The following is a 16,765-nucleotide window of genomic DNA, read 5'->3' as shown; positions in this document are numbered from 1 at the left end:
GACACGGAATCCGAAGCAGGCTCCGGGCTCCAAGCTGTCAGCAGAGCCCGACGCGGGGCTGGAACTCACGGACCGTGAGATCATGACCTGAACTGAAGTCGGAGGCTCGACCGACGGAGCCACCCAGGCGCCCCTAAACAAATCTTAAGTGGTGTGACCACAGGACTTCAGACTTTAGAGTCAGGCCTGGGGTTGAATCCATACCGAGCTGTTAGATCGTACCGAATTAAGCTAGCGGCCTCACCTCTGCAGTTGCCGCTTTTTCATAAGTGAACCGTGGCTGTTCCTTCCACCGAGAGTGCTCTTTTTGCACACTCAGGGCCTATATCTCTTTAAACATTACTGCTCTCATCTGAATGTTTTTGTCTCCACCCTCACCCCCTACCCCCCCCCCCAGGCTCATATGTTAAAATCACCCCCAAAGGTGGGGGTGGAGCCCTCATGGATGAAATGAATAAAAGAAACTCCAGAAGAGATCTAGTCTTTTCCATCCTAGGGGTTCCGAGGTGCTGGCCATGAACTGGGATGCACATTCATGAGAAGGTGTTGGTACCTCGATCTTGGACTTCCAGCTTCCAGCACTGTGAAAGGTGAAATTCTATTGGTTAAGCAACCCCCCCCCCCCCCGCCTCTGACCCGCTGTATAGAATTTTGTGATAGCGGCCAGCAGACTAAGACAAGGGAAGGGTTATCCTGACTCCCTATTAAAATTGCAACTTGCCCATATCAGTCCTTTCTGATGTCTGTAGTTCTGCTCTGCTTTATCTTCTTTGCGCCTCACAACCCAATGGATCACCTTTTAACATACCCTACATTTATTTGTCATATTCGCGGCTTGTCACCTGCCCCTCCCCAGTTACAGTGGATGAATGCTCCTGATTTTGCACATAACGGTATGAGCTACACCATCCTCAGCACCGTGCACTGAAGGGTCAACACTCTCCTGCCCTCTGCGATCCGTCGGTGAAGCTCCTAGACACAGACCCGTCCATTCCATTTGTCCCTCTGTTCCGATGCCCCGGCACGTCACGGCTAGAGTTTTATAGCCAGTCTCGAACTCATAAAGGTAATCTGCACTGCCCCTGCCTTCATCTTCTTCACGATGGGCTCAGCTCTACAACAGTGCTTTTGCTCTTTGTGTTGGAGATCTCCAAGGCCTCAGGCAGACACATACAGTCTTATCAGGCAGAATATTCCAAGGACGCATACGGTGTTTTCTGGAGCAGCTGACCTGTGGACAAGCCTTCCTCTGGGATGTGAAGGATTTGAGCAACCCCGGCCTGCTGAGTTAACCCCTTTCCTGCCCACTCTCTTTTGGAGTTTAGGATCGGTTTGTCGAATTCCACAAAAATGCCTTGTGGGGATTCATGTGGTCATTGCATAGATCAATTTGGGGGGAAATGGCTTTTTTTTTATGATGATGATCTTTGTAATAAGCATGGCATATTTCTCTGCTTATAAAAGTCTTCTTACGTATCATTCAAAAATATTCTATGGCTTTTTAAGTAAACGTCGTGTACATCTTTTGTTGGATTTTTCTCTGCTCTTTTATAGATCTGTTATTTCTGTACCCGCCTCCCTCTTATAAGGAGCTTTGTGAATACCCTGGGTCCATCTAGCTAATTCAGAATAATGTTCCCACCTCAAAATCCTTGAATTAAGGACACTGACAAAATCCCTTTGGCCATAAAAGTTTGTATGCATAGGTTCTGGAGATTAGGACATGGGCATCTTGGGGGCAAGGCGTTTTTCAGCCAACCCCAGACAATCACATTGTGCGTAAATAGGTTATTCCCCCCCCCCCCCCTTTTATGTTCAATCCTTATGCCTTTGCTTTTTCTTGCACACTGGATCATCCAAGACTTCTAAAACCTTGCTGAGTACAAGCAGTGATAGCAGACCTGGGCTTCTACGTTAATGGCGCTGCCTCTCCGATCTCACCATCATTTTTATGTTTGCTGTGAGCATTTGGAAGATACTCTATCAGGTTGTGAAGGTCCTTTATTGCTGGCTCATGATGAGTTTTGTATCAGGCATAGCTGTTGGATTTTATAAAGTGTTATTTCTCTGAAGTGTTGCAGGCCCTTTTAGTGAGAAGTGTAACGTTAACAGTTATCTGTTGCTGCGTAACGATATTCAAACCCAGTAGCTCTGAGCGACGATAATTTATTTTCTCCGCTGTGCAATTTGGCCTTGGCTAGCTTCTTTGGTCTGGGGCCACTCATGTCATTTGGCTGCTGTACTGGCAAGAGATGATTCAAGGTGACCTCACTCCCATTTCTGGCCGTGGGTTAGGCCTGTCAGCCAACGGGTCCCAGTTGTTCTCCGTGGGGCCTCTCCAGGAGGGTGGCCCAGCGTTTTTGCATCCCGGTGGCAGCATCCCATGACGGCTGCCCCTGAGGAGCATCTCTGCTGGGCACGCTTGCTGTCACCCTGTTGGCCAAAGCAGGTCACATGACTAGCGCGGAGCCAATGTGGGAGGGGCTACGCCGGCAGGTGCCTCCAGGGGGTGGGCTTCACCGCGGGCATTGAGACAAAGGTATCGCACACGCCGTGTTCAGCTTTGGGCTGTGACAGAGGCCGGCGTGTCTATACACGTTTGGGTCTAGGAGCTGCTTCATCAGACCCGTCTCCCCATGCGCTCTGTCATGACCGCCTGTCCCGTGCCTCACGGCTCTGGAGACACCCAGTAACTTGGCTGCCGGGGGAAGGAAGAATGTTGTAGACCTTCTTAACTCACGGAGTTTGGCTTCACTACAGGAGGAAACCCCGAGACGCTAATTTCCTCTGGACCCAACCCCACCGCCTCTTGCAAGCTTTCCCACTGCCTGTGGTGACTCCTTGCCACCAAGGGCAGAGTTATGGGGACTCCCTTGACCCGGCTCCCTCTCCCCTCCTCCCTGATGCCTATGAAGCCGGTGGGGGGGGGGGCGGTGGAGGGGGGTGCAGTCTCTTTAGAGTTTTCTTTAGAAAAGCTAAGGTGCATAAAATCATCCCCTAATCGCCCAAAGCTTGGTTCTAACCCCCAGCTCTGGCCTTCTGTAATTTTTAGCATGCTCGTTATAGATCAAGGTTATACAGCAGAATGCTTCAGTCCCGAGCGTGGCTGGGTTTATGTGCTGTTCGGGAAGCGCTGGGTACTCCAGTGATGAACAGAACGGAGGACACTTACGAGCAACTGCGGGGTAGTTAACATGACGGATGGAGAAGTATGGGGTGGTGTTTCCGCCTCCGGTCAGGTCACTGAGGAGAAAGGAAGGAGTAATTAAGACGGCTGGGTAATGCTTCTGGAACAGTTAGCCTCTGCAGGCCGGAGGCAAGTCCGCAGGGGCGGCGGAGGAGGGGCTGGAGAGTCAGGAAAGGGAGTGAGCTGCTTGGGAGGCGGCTCATTACCATGGAAATGAAGGAAGAGTGAGGCACTGACCTTGAACGGGAGGAGGGAGCTGGACAAGGGCCACCACGGAGAAGGTTACGGCCCTGAGGGAGTCACTTGCAGTCCCTGTGCTCAGACATCAAGGTGGAACATGAATCTGAGCGTCGCCCTTCTCTAGCCCCTCACGTTGGCTGATGACATTTTCTTGATCACCATTCTGCTAATGGAGGAGGGAAAATGAATGTCAGCTCAGTGAGATTCTACCTCAAATTAACCTTTGACTCACGGCCCTGGCTGGAATTGGGTTTTTCCCTCCCCAAAGCTTCGAGCTGAGTCGACGCCTCCCAGAGGAGCTACAGGGACGCGGTCTTCCGTCCCTGTCCCAGAAGACTGCTTCTTCCACCGGGATGGGACAGAAAGAGCTGGAAGGCGGGATGGCCAGAGATCGGATGGCCCATGACCATCCTCCGCCTGGGCTCCGCTCTGCTCCCGCTGCCTGGACCAAAGTGCAGGTGAGATGGGGGGAGGGGCATTCCCTTCTCCGGGGGCTATCAACTAACTAGCCACTGCCACTGGCCTGGCCAACCAAGTGGCCGCCCTTGGTGAGCCATGCGGCGTCTGTATTAGAATCACCTGGGGGTATGTTGGAAGTCCTTTTCCGGGCCCCATCCTGTACTTTCTGAGCAGAACATTCCTTCAGAGCTTTGGAATCTGTTTTTCTTTTTCTAAGCTGTGGAAGTGACGCTTTTGCGTACGACCGCTGCTCTGGTGCACGCCTTGTCACTGACCCTTCCCTCTCACTCTGTCCCCTTCGCCTCGCTCAGTCTGGCGCAGGGTCTCGGAGCGGCTTTGCAACACCGCGGGGCATGGCCCGCAAAGTCGGCTCTTCTCCCTGAACAGTGGAACCCGGGGCGGGTGCCTTGTGCCTCCTATCCATCCTCACTGTGAGAATAAGGCTTCTAGCCGACACTTCCTGGCTGCTGGGGAGGTGGGGGTGAGGAGTCTGGCGTTGGGGGGTGCAGTTTAGCCCCATAGACCAGGCCTCAGACCTGCCGGGTGCCTTTACGTGAGCTAATCACACGAGGTAATCATGGGAGAGCTCCCAGCAGGGGCCATATCTGTGGTCCCAGCGGCTCCCGCCCGCACTGGGACCCTCCCTAGGTCTCCTGGCAAATCGTCTGCCCCACGGGACTGCTCGTTTTTGACAATAGAGGGGTGTTTGCTGATGTATTCATTAGGCTTTTCCAGGGAAACAGAACCAATAGAACAACAGAATCTATATATCTAAAGTTATACATAGAGACAGACTCTATCTATCTATCTGTCTATCTATCTATCTATCCACCCATCTATCATCTATCCATCCATCCATCTATCATCTATCTGTCAAGATTTTAAGGAATTCATTCATGTATCGATTGTGGGGGCTGGCAAGTCCCAAATCTATTATAGGGCAAGTGGTATTTTGGAGATCCAGGTTAAAGGGGATGTTGCAGTCTTGAGTCTGAAGGCTGGAAAACAGACTGAATTTCTGTGTTGCATTTTGGAAGCTGAATTCCTTCTCTTGAGATACAGGGCTTTGCTCTAAATGTCTTCAACTGATTAGACGAGGCCCACCCGCCCTATGGAGGGTGAGCTGCTTTACTCAGAGTTTACTGCCGTCAGTGTTAATCTCAACCCAAACTGCAACACCTAGACTAGGGTCTGATCAAACAACTGGACACAATAATCTAGCCAAGTTGATGCACAAAATCAATCATCAAAGCTTGTTTGCTTTTGATCTTTGTTCTTTTTTTTTTTTTTTTTTAATCTCCAGTTCCTTCCGATCCCTGGATAGAAAAAAAAAACATGGCTAATATGGAGGAACGCGTTTAAAATGAAATCCCAAACTGAAATCGGTCTGCTGCCCCAATTCTGGTCAGAGTGGAAGAAAAGAGCCCCTGAAGGCTGGTTGTCGTGGCTCCAGAGGGAGTACATGATTGCTGCCGTCTGGCCTTTGCAGAGAGCTGGAGAGTCTCTGTGCCTCATTCTGCTCCAGAGCAAGCAGTTTTCTCTCCTTTGGTGCCAGAAGTGCTGATGAGCACATCTCTCCTCGGTGAGGAAGGGAAAGCTTGGACTGCGGGTTCTTTCGAGGATCTGAAGCTCTTGGTCCTGGTTATCTATTTCCACTTGGTGCTCTGAGAGATTAGCACTTTCCTTGCAAGCGGAGTGCAATTTCTGTGAATTCAATCAAGGTACGTATTTTTTTTTTGCGTGCGAGCTGCACGGAATCGCACTTAGCAATTTGTCACCTCTTCCAATGAAACCCGGTCTCTTGGCGGGAAGGGGATGGGTGGAAACTGCCATTAGGATGGGGGGACGGAAGCTGTGTGTTGCTGCTTCTCTGAAATCAGGCCCTGCGGCCTGAGCTGCAGGTCTGGATGTGAAAGAAATCCGACTTTCTAAAAAAAAAATTCATTTTTTTTTTCCTCGCTATGTGATAGCTGTGAATTTAGGGCAAAATTGTGTGGGGTTTTTGCAAAAACGTAAGCGTGTGGTTGCCTGCGGTGGCAGATAGGAAACGTGTGTGCCCCTGCCGTCCTGAAGCCTCTGGGGCCGTCTGTGAGACCACCAGCTTCCCACTGATCATGAATCCCTTTTCCGGTCCTGATGTCCCCATTTCGTAGATGAGAAAACCGAGGATAGATGACCAGCCTCAGGGTCCACCTATTTGATATCATGCTTCTTGGTGGTTAACGCTGCATTCCAGTTTCGTTAAAAACCCGCAGGGCTCCAGAAAAAGGTTTTGTGTCCGTGGCATGGCTGACTGTGGGCCAGGGTCCCAGCTGGCTGTAGCATGGTTTTGTGATGACTTCCTTCTCCTGGCTTAGCTCACAGGGCACTGCCTGCCTCTGTCTCTCCGACGTTGCTGGGTGAATTGTGTCAGGACAAAGAAAGGGCTGTGTTCCCTGGCGCACTCCGGCTCCTGACATTGTTCAGTGAGCAAAATGGGAGACCAAATAAATAACAGGAATCATTTAGTACCGTGTGCCAGGCAGGTCCCTCAAATAGGACCCGTAGTGAATGGCCACGCTTGCTAGGAGGCTATTCCCCCGGAGAAAAGAGCTTTCCAAATATGCTGTTCTTTTCCTTCACTGCAGTAGAGAATATTTGGAAAGTATAGATAAAAACTAACCTTGCCCAGAATCACGTCCTCTAAACGATGTCAGCATCTTGAGGTTATTGCCGGAGGTGCTGATGCTGGCTGGTGCCCGCTCGCAGGAGCTAAATGAAGGCGTTTATTCCCCATTTCAGTGGGGAATATATGTCACCGCATAGTGACGTCCCATTGGCAGCTTGAAATCAGTCACGGTGGGAGTATTCACATCACAGTAACTGGCACATAAACTAGGTTTTTTGCTTGCTTTACATGTATCAGTACTCAGCTGGATAAGGTCTTCTAGGTTTCTTTTCTATGTTCTAAGCAGAGCGTAACTACTTTTTTTTTTAACGTTTATTTATTTTTGAGACAGAGAGAGACAGAGCATGAACGGGGGAGGGCCAGAGAGAGAAGGAGACACAGAATCCGAAACAGGCTCCAGGCTCCGAGCTGTCAGCACAGAGCCCGACGCGGGGCTCAAACTCACAAACCGTGAGATCATGACCTGAGCCGAAGTTGGACGCTCAACCGACGGAGCCACCCAGGCGCCCCACTAATTTTTAATTTAACGTAACAATGCAGGCATTTCCTCCTGGTATAAAAAAAAAAAAACTTATAGCACCATTTTTTTTTTAAATAGAAGCAGAAGTCTTTATTGAATGGATGCATTATAAATTACTTAATGGTTCAAATTATTGGGCATATATATTGCTTTCGATTATTAGAAGTCGTGCCTCAGCGAGCATATTTATGTATTAAGCGTCAATTTCCAGAAATAGACTTAGTGGGTAAACTGACGCCACATTCTTTGGCTCCTGGTGAGTAGTGTCTCGTGTTTCCCTGAAGCGGAAAACTTACTGCTCTGAGTTTCAGTGTCGTCTCTCCCGCTGTCTTGCCCACCAGCTCTTGAGTTCCTTGAAATCAGTGACCTGCGTTTTGCTCCTTATCCTTGGTACCTGGTGCAGTGCTGGGCTTATGGAAAATGCTCACTACATAGTTACGAATCAAAATGATGCCTCGTTTATGCCTAAACAAGGTGTTCCAATGTTCCTTGCTGCCTGCATTTCCACCAAATCCTACAGGACATCGAGAGGATCAATAAAGTCGGCAAAAAGAGGCAACTTCCACTAGGAGGTGAAAAATGTTCTCTTGTTACTGTGCTTGTTTGCAAAAAGGACGTGTTGTAAGTGGAACGTACGAGAAGATGAAACGGCCCTGGGTGGCCTGGTGAATGCTTGGAGGAGCGTGGAGGTCTTAAAACATTGAAGAGAGCGAGCCGGGGGCCACCCGAGGCCCCTCCAGGATTTCTTCCCTGATTTCTTGGGTATTCACTGAATGCTTCTTTGATACTTTAATATCTCCCCAACAGCTACCGAAGCTTTCAAACAGTCTGTCCCATCCAGGTGGCCAGGAGAGTCACAACCCCAGACACTTGAGTGCTACCGGGTAGAGGCCTCCCTCTTAGCCTCTTTCTCCCCTTGCTTACGCTCCATTAGATTTTTTTCTCCAACTTGGCCCTTGACTTTGCTTCCTAGTTTCCGCTCTCTCGGTCTCCGAGATTTCCTTGTACGTGAGCCTCACGGTTCTCTATCACAACAGGGAGGGCCCGACAGATCTGAGTTTGAATCCTGGTCTTGCCATGTACTAGTTGTTTGACCTCTGTCAAGGGATTTAACTCTTGGGGTCTCCGTTTTATGATCCGTAAAATAGTTTCGTGGCGATGAGAAAACCCAACGAGCTCTCAGCGTGTATTAGGCATTCAGTGAAAGGAAGCATTACTGTTTTTCTTGGCCAAGGAATTGGGGTCGTACTCACCTTCTGATATTTTTCCACTTTGGCTACCTTGAGTAGAAACTCCCATCATAGCCCCCTACCCTGGCTTCAAATCCAGACTTCCCTTCCTCCCTCCTGGCTCCCCATCTGGTCTGCTTTTGTATCAGGCAGATCGTACCTTTGGCTTCTAGTTTCATCCATGTGAGTTTGGCTTTGAAGCCAACGACGACTGGGTTAAGAGAGCTTCTTAAAGGAAGGCATAATACTCTCTTCTTCTTCAAAAAATTTATTAAAAGAATTTTTTTGAACATTTATTCATTTTTGAGAGACAGAGGGACAAAGGGGCAGAGAGAGAGGCAGACACAAAATTCGAAGCAGGCTCCAGGCTCCGAGCTGTCGGCACAGAGCCCGATGCGGGGCTCGAACCCACAAACTGTGAGATCACGACCTGAGCCAAAGTCGGACGCTTAACCGACTGAGCCCCCCAGGCGCCCCTCTTCCAATAATTTCTATTAATCTGATTTCAGTTTCCTGACCTCTTTGAACTCAGAATGAAGTTCTGGACCCAGCTTCCTGCAAGGATTGAGCACAGTCGGCTGGAACCAGGGGACCCTTTTACCTTCAGCAACGCCACATTGCTGCCTTGTCCTTTTTCTTGGTGGAGATTTATATGTTTTTCATGCTGTCTCACTCAGTTTCCTCCGTCACCCGGTGGATTGTTCTTTTACAGATGAAGAGCCTGACGTCCAAGACAACTAAATGAGTTGTCCAAGGTCGCTCAGGAAGGGGGAGGGCTGGAGTCGAACCCTGTCTTTATGCCTCCACAACTTGTACTCTGTCTACCGTGGGCCTTCTCTGCCTCCCAGAAACACTCTGTCGCATCAGATAGCTGTGAAGAGCTAAGCAGGAGGCCTCCGTGTGGCTCTGGACAAAGTTGGTCAGAGCCGTTCAGAGCAGTTCTGACTATCTTGGGTAATCAGTGTCTAGACCGATCTTGTCACCAGGCAGGGCCGGAGGGATGGAGACCAGGTGGGGAGTGACTGACTGCGCGGGGCCATAGAACTAGGGGTGACACACAGGTCAAGCGAGGAAAGCCAGTCGAAGACGGCCCACGGTCTCAGATGCCCCGATGTGACTCCAGTCAGGGGTGACCGGAGGTAATAAACGAAGCCTTCTCTGTATTGACTGCCAACTGGGTTGTCTGTCGTGACACTAAAATGAACTATTTAGTAAATCTAACCCAAATGGACTCCTGCTCACCAATTACCGGCCCCATTAACTTAGCACAAGTTTTCAACCTGTTTTGTACAGCTGATTAAAAAAGGGCCTCTGGTGACGGTAGGTGAGGTCTCCGGCAAAGTCTCAGAGTCGGGCTTCATGGAGGTTCTTCCTGCAGTAACATCCCGAGTCAATCATGGACTTTTCGAGCTACTGAAGGAGCCCATCAGAAGCCATCTGAATGCGGGTGCGCCCCCTGGGGCGATGTCCAGGCTTCCAGGGTGGAGGGCAGTCTAGCCGCGCTCCTTCCAGAATGGAGGCTAGACCAAGCTTATCTTCCTTGGCGGCACAGGCCAGGGTGAGGTGCCCACCGCAGAAACACTCTGAAAGTGGCAACCCAGCGTCCCCGCCAAGCTCCGCCGTACCCCAGCCGCCCTCGCTTGCCCTTGAACTAACTAATGCGTCCGCCTGGAGAACTGCGTGTCCCCAGTGAAAAATCTGTTAGCCTTTGGGCTCCTCTCCTAAATCTCTTTGTGGCCTGGCTGACTCCTGGGTTCTTGCAAAGGGGTCGAAACGTGTGCAGCCCAAGCCCCTGCTTTCTCGAGACGCGCGTGGCGAAGCGTGGGGGTGGTCTGTGCCGTGGCGAGCGTGTCCCCGCGCCACTGGCTGCGCGGCCGCGCTCCTTCTGTCGAGGTTGGTGGCAACGGCGTTCTGGGTGGGAGTCCGGCGCAAAGAACCCGCACCCTCCCTGGAGCCTCCTTCCTTCCTCCGCCACTTCGCGGGGCCGCCCCCCAGCCTCCGCGTCTTGTTTCGCGTATTGGGACCACGTGCACGTGACGCGTTGCGAGCGGAGAGTCCCCCCGCGGACGACACAGTTCTGCTTTCTCCCACTCAGCATACGAAATACACGGGCAGTTTCCCGGGCCTGCGGCGAAACCGAGAAGGGGAGGGGCGCCTGGGCGGTTCCCTCGGTTACGCGGCTCAGGTCGTGAGCTCACCGTGGTGCGCGGGTTCGAGCCCCGCCTCGGGCTCTGTGCTGACAGCTAGGAACCTGGAGCCCGCTTCCGGTTCTGTCTCCCTCTCTTTCTCGCTCTCTGCACTTCCCCAGCTCGCACTTTGTCTCTCTCTCAAAAATAAATAAATGTTAAAAAAAAAAAAAAAACCAAAAACCAAAACAGAGAAGGGGAAATGCAGAGGCTTCTGGGCCTGGGAGGCCCAGAGGAGTCAATGAATGTCCACAGCCCTGCGTGGGTGCGCAGCCTGGAGCGCGCAGAGCGAGCATCTGGGGCGTCCACACCGCCCAGGAATCCGCAGGGCAGCCTGTGCCCTCTGCCTGGTGCCGGCGTAACCCGGCCTCTCCCCGAACTCACCTCTGGCCGTGCAGGGGAACACGCTCCTTGCCGGAACGTGAGCCGGGCTATGGTGCCCTGATGTTTCCCCTCCTGTTTCTGGCTTCAAGGGAAGGGCTGGGGGGATCGCAGAATGCTGAAGGGACGGGCAAGGACCCCTTCCCACCTGTGTGTCCTTCCCTGCCCGCAGATGGTGGCAAGATCCTGCATGCCGCGACTCCTCCAGGGTGGACGCCAGGCTTCTTCATCTGAGCATCCTAGTGCCGGGCCCAGGGCAGGCCCTTCTGAAGGCCACGTCTGCCCACCCGGGCCCTGGCAGTGGTTCCCCCTGGGCTCCCAGTGGAATGAGCCAGAACCTGCTCACCGGGGTCAGCAGGCCCGGGCTCAGTCACCGGGAGCTACCTCTAGGGTTAAGACCTGAGCTGCCCGCTGGTCCTCTCAAACTAGGTCTCTTCCTGTGCACCAATGAGAAAAATCAGGGCTGCAGCCTTCCGGGATGTACTAAAGAGGAAACGAGATGGTGTCTGTCACTGCCCTGTAGGGTGCCTGGGACAGAAACAGGCACCCAGCAAAGGTAAGTGGGCTCCCTCCCTTCTGTCTCCCTCCTTTTGTTTCTAGGTTTTCCGTACTCGCGAACTGTTCTGTCTCCGGGAGGAGTGGACACAGCACTGGGCTTCGAGAATGAGCGCCGGGATTTTCCTGCAGGATTTGCCTCCTTCCAGCCTCCTCACATGGAGCGAAGCCCTCCCGAGAGGCAGCCCCGAGGACTCCTCCAGGACGTGGGGCCTGGCCTCACACTGCGGAGGTGAAGTCTCGCTCTCCAGTGCTTCGCTGGGCCGTCGCGCTGCCCCTCTCTCTGTTTCTTCGTCTGTGATACGAGAAGGACCACGGTTCCCGTTTCCTTGGGTTGTCGTGGGGATCAGAGGAGACAGAACTACCTGTGAAACGCTTGGTGAGACTCCGTAAGGTTGGGCTGCTTCTTCCTCATCCGCAAACTAACGTGGGGATCACACTCCCGACCGTGGCCACGCCGAGAAGACCAGCAGACGCAGTGAAGAGTGTGAACGTGCCTTTGGAGTCTGCAGAATATGCTATACATACAGGAGTCATTGTTACGCCGCCCTCGGAGCCTTTCCGGCGGCCTCTCGTGGACCATGAGCTCTTCCAGCGGAAACGACAGCTCCGACTTGGTGTCCCCACGGACTTCTCTTTTAGCGTCTGTAACTCCGATTGGCCTTTCTGTTCGCACGCCTGATCCCTCACTCGACTGTACTCTCCTTGTGCTAAAGGAACGCATCCGGTTCGTTCCCATGCCCCCAGCGCCCAGCCAAGGGTGCGCAGTAAATGTCCACAGAACGAGGGGCGCCTGGGTGGCTCAGTCGGTGAAGTGTCCGACTTCGGCTCAGGTCACGATCTCGCGGTCGGTGAGTTCGAGTCCCGCATCAGGCTCTTCGTTGTCAGCACAGAGCCTGCTTCGGATCCTCTTGTCTCCCTCTCTCTCTGCCCCTCCCCTCCCCAAAAGTAAATGAACGTGAACAAAAATATATCCGCAGAACGAATCCAGGACTTCAAAGGGACAGAGGTTGACCAGAAAGCCCTTGCCCCTAGCTCTGCTCCTTTATAACTTACTGATATTTCCCTCTCTTTGGGGAAGAGGGAAATCTGATTAGATCATGAACATGTTAGTCTGGCTATGGGTACAAACAGCTGTACAAGACCCAGCATTGGCCTGGCTGGGCCGTGAGCAGAGACCCTGCTATGACGTGGTGAGTTTTCCTCTCCTGTTTCCTGCTTCGAGGTGGGGGGCTGGGGGGGGGGTTTCTGATTTGTTTGGTTTGCACTGGAAATAATAGAGGTGGTTGGGGGCTGTGGGTTCTGGGTTGGTTGGTTTGCATTTGAAAGTCAGGCTCACTAGAGAGTTGTGGGACTGTCTCTAGAATCTGCCAACCCTAGGAGGGGAGGGGAAGTTCCTCCAGGATCGGCACGACCCCAAGAGGTCACAGCATCAGAATACAGAAGTTGCTAGAAGCCTGGGGTAGAAGAAATCTCATTTGGGAATGCTTGACGAGTGACATATAGAAACCAAGCGTCTGCAGTCACACGCCATTTCCTGTCTGGCTTTTGGGGCCTGGTGTGGCCAGATCAGGGCAGGCACCATGGAAAAATGGCAGGGACATTTGAGCATCAGACGTCGTACCTTGGGAACGCTCGCTAGCATCTGGGGGTGTGGGGGATGGGTGCGCTGAACCGCGTGTCTAGTCTCTAGGTCTTGGTTGTGGGTTATCGGAGAAGAGAAGGAATCTTTCCCTGTGCGCAGAACCCTCAGGCAAGCCCCTCCTCTGTGCGACAAAAGCGCACATCCCTTCTCAAGAGGGAGAGGAAGAGAGAGACGTGAGGATGTGCCATGGCAATGGCTTCATCCGAGTCGTGGAGGACAGTGGTGCCTTCCTTCCTTCCCTCCTCCCTTCCTCCCTTCTTCCCTTCCCTCCTTCCTTTCCTCCCTCACTCCTCCCTTCCTCCCTCCCTTCCTCCCTTCCTCCCTTCCTTCCTTCCTTCCTCCCTCCCTTCCTTCCCTCCCTCCCTCCCTTCCTCCTTCCCTTCCTTCCCTCCCTCCCTTTCTTCTCTCCTTTCCTCCCTTCCTTCCTTCCCCCTTCCTTTCCTTCCCTCCTTTCCTCCCTTCCTTCCTTTCTCCCTTCCTTCCTTCCTCCCTTCCTTCCCTCCCTCCCTCCCTCCCCTCCCTTCCTTCCTCCCTTCCTTCCTTCCTCCCTCCCTTCCTCACCCCTACCTCTCTTCCTTCCTCCCTTCTTCCCTCCCTCCCTCACCCCTCCCTTCCTCCCTTCCCTCCCTCACCCCTCCCTCACCTCTCCCTCTCTCCCTCCCTCCCTTCCCTCCCTCCCTCACCCTTCCCTCCCTTCTTTCCCTCCCTTCCTCACCCCTCCATCCCTCCTTCCCTTCCTTCCCTTCCCTCCCTCCCCCCTCCCTCCCTTCCTTCCTTCCTTCCTTCCTTCCTTCCTTCCCTCCCTCCCTCACCACTTCCTTCCTTCCTTCCCTTCCTTCCTTCCCTCCCTCCCTCACCACTTCCTTCCTTCCTTCCCTTCCTCCCTCCCTCCCTTCCTCCCTCCCTCCCTTCCTTCCTCCCTTCCCTCCCTCCCTTCCTCCATCCCTCCCTCCCTTCCTTCCCTCCCTTCCTCCCTCCCCTCCATCCCTCCTTTCCTCCCTTCCTTCCTTCCCTCCCTCCCTCCCTCCATCCCTCTCTCCGTCCCTCCCTCCCTCCCTTCCTTCCCTTCCTTCCTTCCTTCCATCCCTCACCCCTTCCTCCCTTCCTTCCTTCCCTTCCTTTCTTCCTTCCCTCCTTCCTTCCTCTCTCACCCCTCCCTCCCTTCCTTCCCTTCCCTCCCTCCCTCCCTCTCTCCCTTCCTCCTTCTCTCCCTTCCTTCCCTTCCCTCCTTCCCTTCCTTCCTTCCTTCCTTCCTTCCTTCCTTCCTTCCTTCCTATGTGTGATTGCTTGCTGAGTCAGTGGGTGCTGGAATGCAGGTGTGAACAAGACGCACCCCTTGCCTCAAAGGGCTCCCCAGCTAATCCACAACAGAAGCAAATAAATGCACCCAGCAGTCGGTCGGGCGGGGGGCGGGGGCGAATGGGTGAATTAGAGGTTGTGGGGCCCTCTCTGAGGCTCTGAGACCCTTCTTCTCCGTTGTTCGGTTGGTCTCCTGGCCTCACTGTGTGTGGCTCTTTGACTCCATCATCCACAGATCTCTGTGGACCCCAAGCTCAGTGTTGAATGGAACGAGAACTGGCTAGTTTGCCGTCAGAGACGAGGTCCGCTCACCAGGGCCCCTTTGTAATCAGCGCTGAAATCTGACCTGCACGGGAGACCCTGTCCTGAGCACGCTTCTCTTCCACGCCCGTGTGTCAAGGTCCATGGCCTCCACTGAGCTTAAACACACACGTGTGTCTCAGCTCCCCGCCCCGTCAGCTGGAGGCCAAGGGAGCCCCTCTAGAGACTGGACACTGCTGAGAGCCACAGGCACAGTGGGACCGTCTCCTGGTGGGGGGCCTCGGTCCGTTCGCCGGGGTCAGTACCACCCTCTTCAAACCTAATTGCTTACTGACCTGCCTTCCAGCTCCTTTGGGCCACCTCGAAGCCACTGAGGCCAAAATGACAAGCATAAAGATCGTGGTTACAAAGGGCTAGGTTAATAACAACTCTACTGACTTAATGGTACTTGAATAGCCCTTTGCTATCTACAGGCCATGTTTATCGCCGGTATATCCCCTACACCTCACCACAAAAACCCACGAAGTGCATATTTATTGTTATTTCCCCCTCTGCGAAGTGGACTTTATCAGGATGTTTTGTGGCTTGTCCGTGATCACAGAGCCAGCGACGGAAGGTGACGTTTTCCGGCCGTCAAGCTCAGTGGTCTGGACACTGCTCCGCGAAGTTCCTGTAAATGAATGGCCTACAGGACTTTCCAGAGCAGCTCTGTTTGAGGGTTGTTGATTGGTGGAAAAACAAAACAGCGTTTCAGGACCAGATCTTTTGGGGAAACACTCTTCGCACATAATGAAATGATTTTCTTTACAGGGGGATCTTTAGAGCCTTTCCCTTGTCCGTCCTCAAGCCGTCCATGCGACCCTGTGGGATCTAAGCTGGCAGGAGGGCCTCCGAGGTGGCGTGGAAGCCGAGAAGAATTGAACAGAAGAGGCCACGGCACAGAATTGAGCCCCGAAGGGAAAAATACCAGCGTTGTTAACACATGAAGGTCAAATCCAGGCTGCTCAGTGTGCATCCAGAGCTCCTGAGTCGCCGGGCCAAGGCGGACCTCCCCCCCTGCTTGGCTCCGGCTGTCGACGGTGCCCAAGATGCCGGGAGCCGGCTGTTCTCTCTTGCTAAATTAGGCATCTATTTCGTTTGGCCGTCCGCGTTTTGAGAAGCTGTGGGGACAATCCCTGTGGTCCTCTGCTAGACGAGGGAGGCCCGGGGAAGTTGGTGGTGGCCAAGGGTAACAAAAAGAAAAAGGGAGTGACTTTGTGGAAGAATGGCTCTCAAAGCGCTTCTGTTTTTGTTAGGGTCTCGGGGAAGGTCGCGAGGGAAATGAGACAAGATTAAAAGGGAAAGACGGCCTATCTTCTCTGACGGATTCTTGAATAATTTCCAGCAAACTTCGTTCTCCTCACCGTTGGTGTTTGGGGGGAGGTGGTGCGGGGCCCATGACGGAGACCCGACCTCTTGGTGAATGTCCGAAATGAGAGTGGGTCCAGTTCGCTGGTCACCACAGTGGAGGCAGGTTGTCCCGTGGCAGCTACAAGGGACGCCTCCTCAGCTGGGCCGGGCCTTCCTCTGAGTGGCCAAGTTCTACCTCGTCCGCTCATCCGTCAGCCTCCTGGGGTTCAACCTGCCCATCCCTTTTAGTAGCTAATCACCTTTCGCTCTATCAGCAATTTTTTTTTTAATTAAAAAAATGCTTTTATTTATTTTTGAGAGAGAGCGTGAGCAGGGGAGGGGCAGAGAGAGAGGGAGCCACGGAATCCGAAGCAGGCTCCGGGCTCCGAGCCGTCAGCACAGAGCCCGACGCGGGGCTCGAACTCGCGAACCGCAAGATCATGACCTGAGCCGAAGTCGGAGGCTCAACCGACCGAGCCCCCCAGGCGCCCCGTCAGCAATTCTTTATATTAACATTTCCTGGCTCCGTTTTCTGCTGTGGTGTCTCACCTCTGCGTGAATCCTGACTGACACGCAATCTTTGAGCTTTTTATCTTTTCCTGCTGGACCCACCCTTGGCATCATAGTGAAATTGCTCTCCTCCCTGAGAGTGCTTGTTTGCTTTAAAGCCGAAAAGTTACTTGGTTTTACAGTCGTGTGGTGGGTCCATCTTTTTTTGGGTTAGTATTTGCTTGAATTTGTTTTCT

The 16,765-nt window shown here is 53.0% G+C and overlaps 2 long non-coding RNA genes across 3 annotated transcripts; both read left to right on the top strand.

Moving 5' to 3' along the window:
- The first annotated feature begins 1,953 nt into the window (after positions 1–1,953).
- On the top strand, positions 1,954–9,149 carry LOC123581570. 2 transcript variants are annotated; one of them, XR_006703831.1, is made up of 3 exons: positions 1,954–3,885; positions 5,190–5,607; positions 9,016–9,149. It is a non-coding gene; the product is annotated as an uncharacterized LOC123581570 (long non-coding RNA). The 2 variants fall into 2 exon arrangements; XR_006703832.1 differs by having other exon boundaries at positions 8,836–9,149.
- Positions 9,150–12,286: 3,137 nt separating this feature from the next.
- Positions 12,287–16,335, top strand: LOC123581569. Its single transcript, XR_006703829.1, has 2 exons — positions 12,287–12,618; positions 14,605–16,335. It is a non-coding gene; the product is annotated as an uncharacterized LOC123581569 (long non-coding RNA).
- Positions 16,336–16,765: the final 430 nt, after the last annotated feature.

Source organism: Leopardus geoffroyi, chromosome A3 (assembly GCF_018350155.1).
Source record: "Leopardus geoffroyi isolate Oge1 chromosome A3, O.geoffroyi_Oge1_pat1.0, whole genome shotgun sequence".
NCBI lineage: Eukaryota > Metazoa > Chordata > Mammalia > Carnivora > Felidae > Leopardus > Leopardus geoffroyi.
The sequence above is the reverse complement of the archived record's forward strand: the minus strand, read 5'-3'. Positions and strand labels throughout refer to the sequence as shown.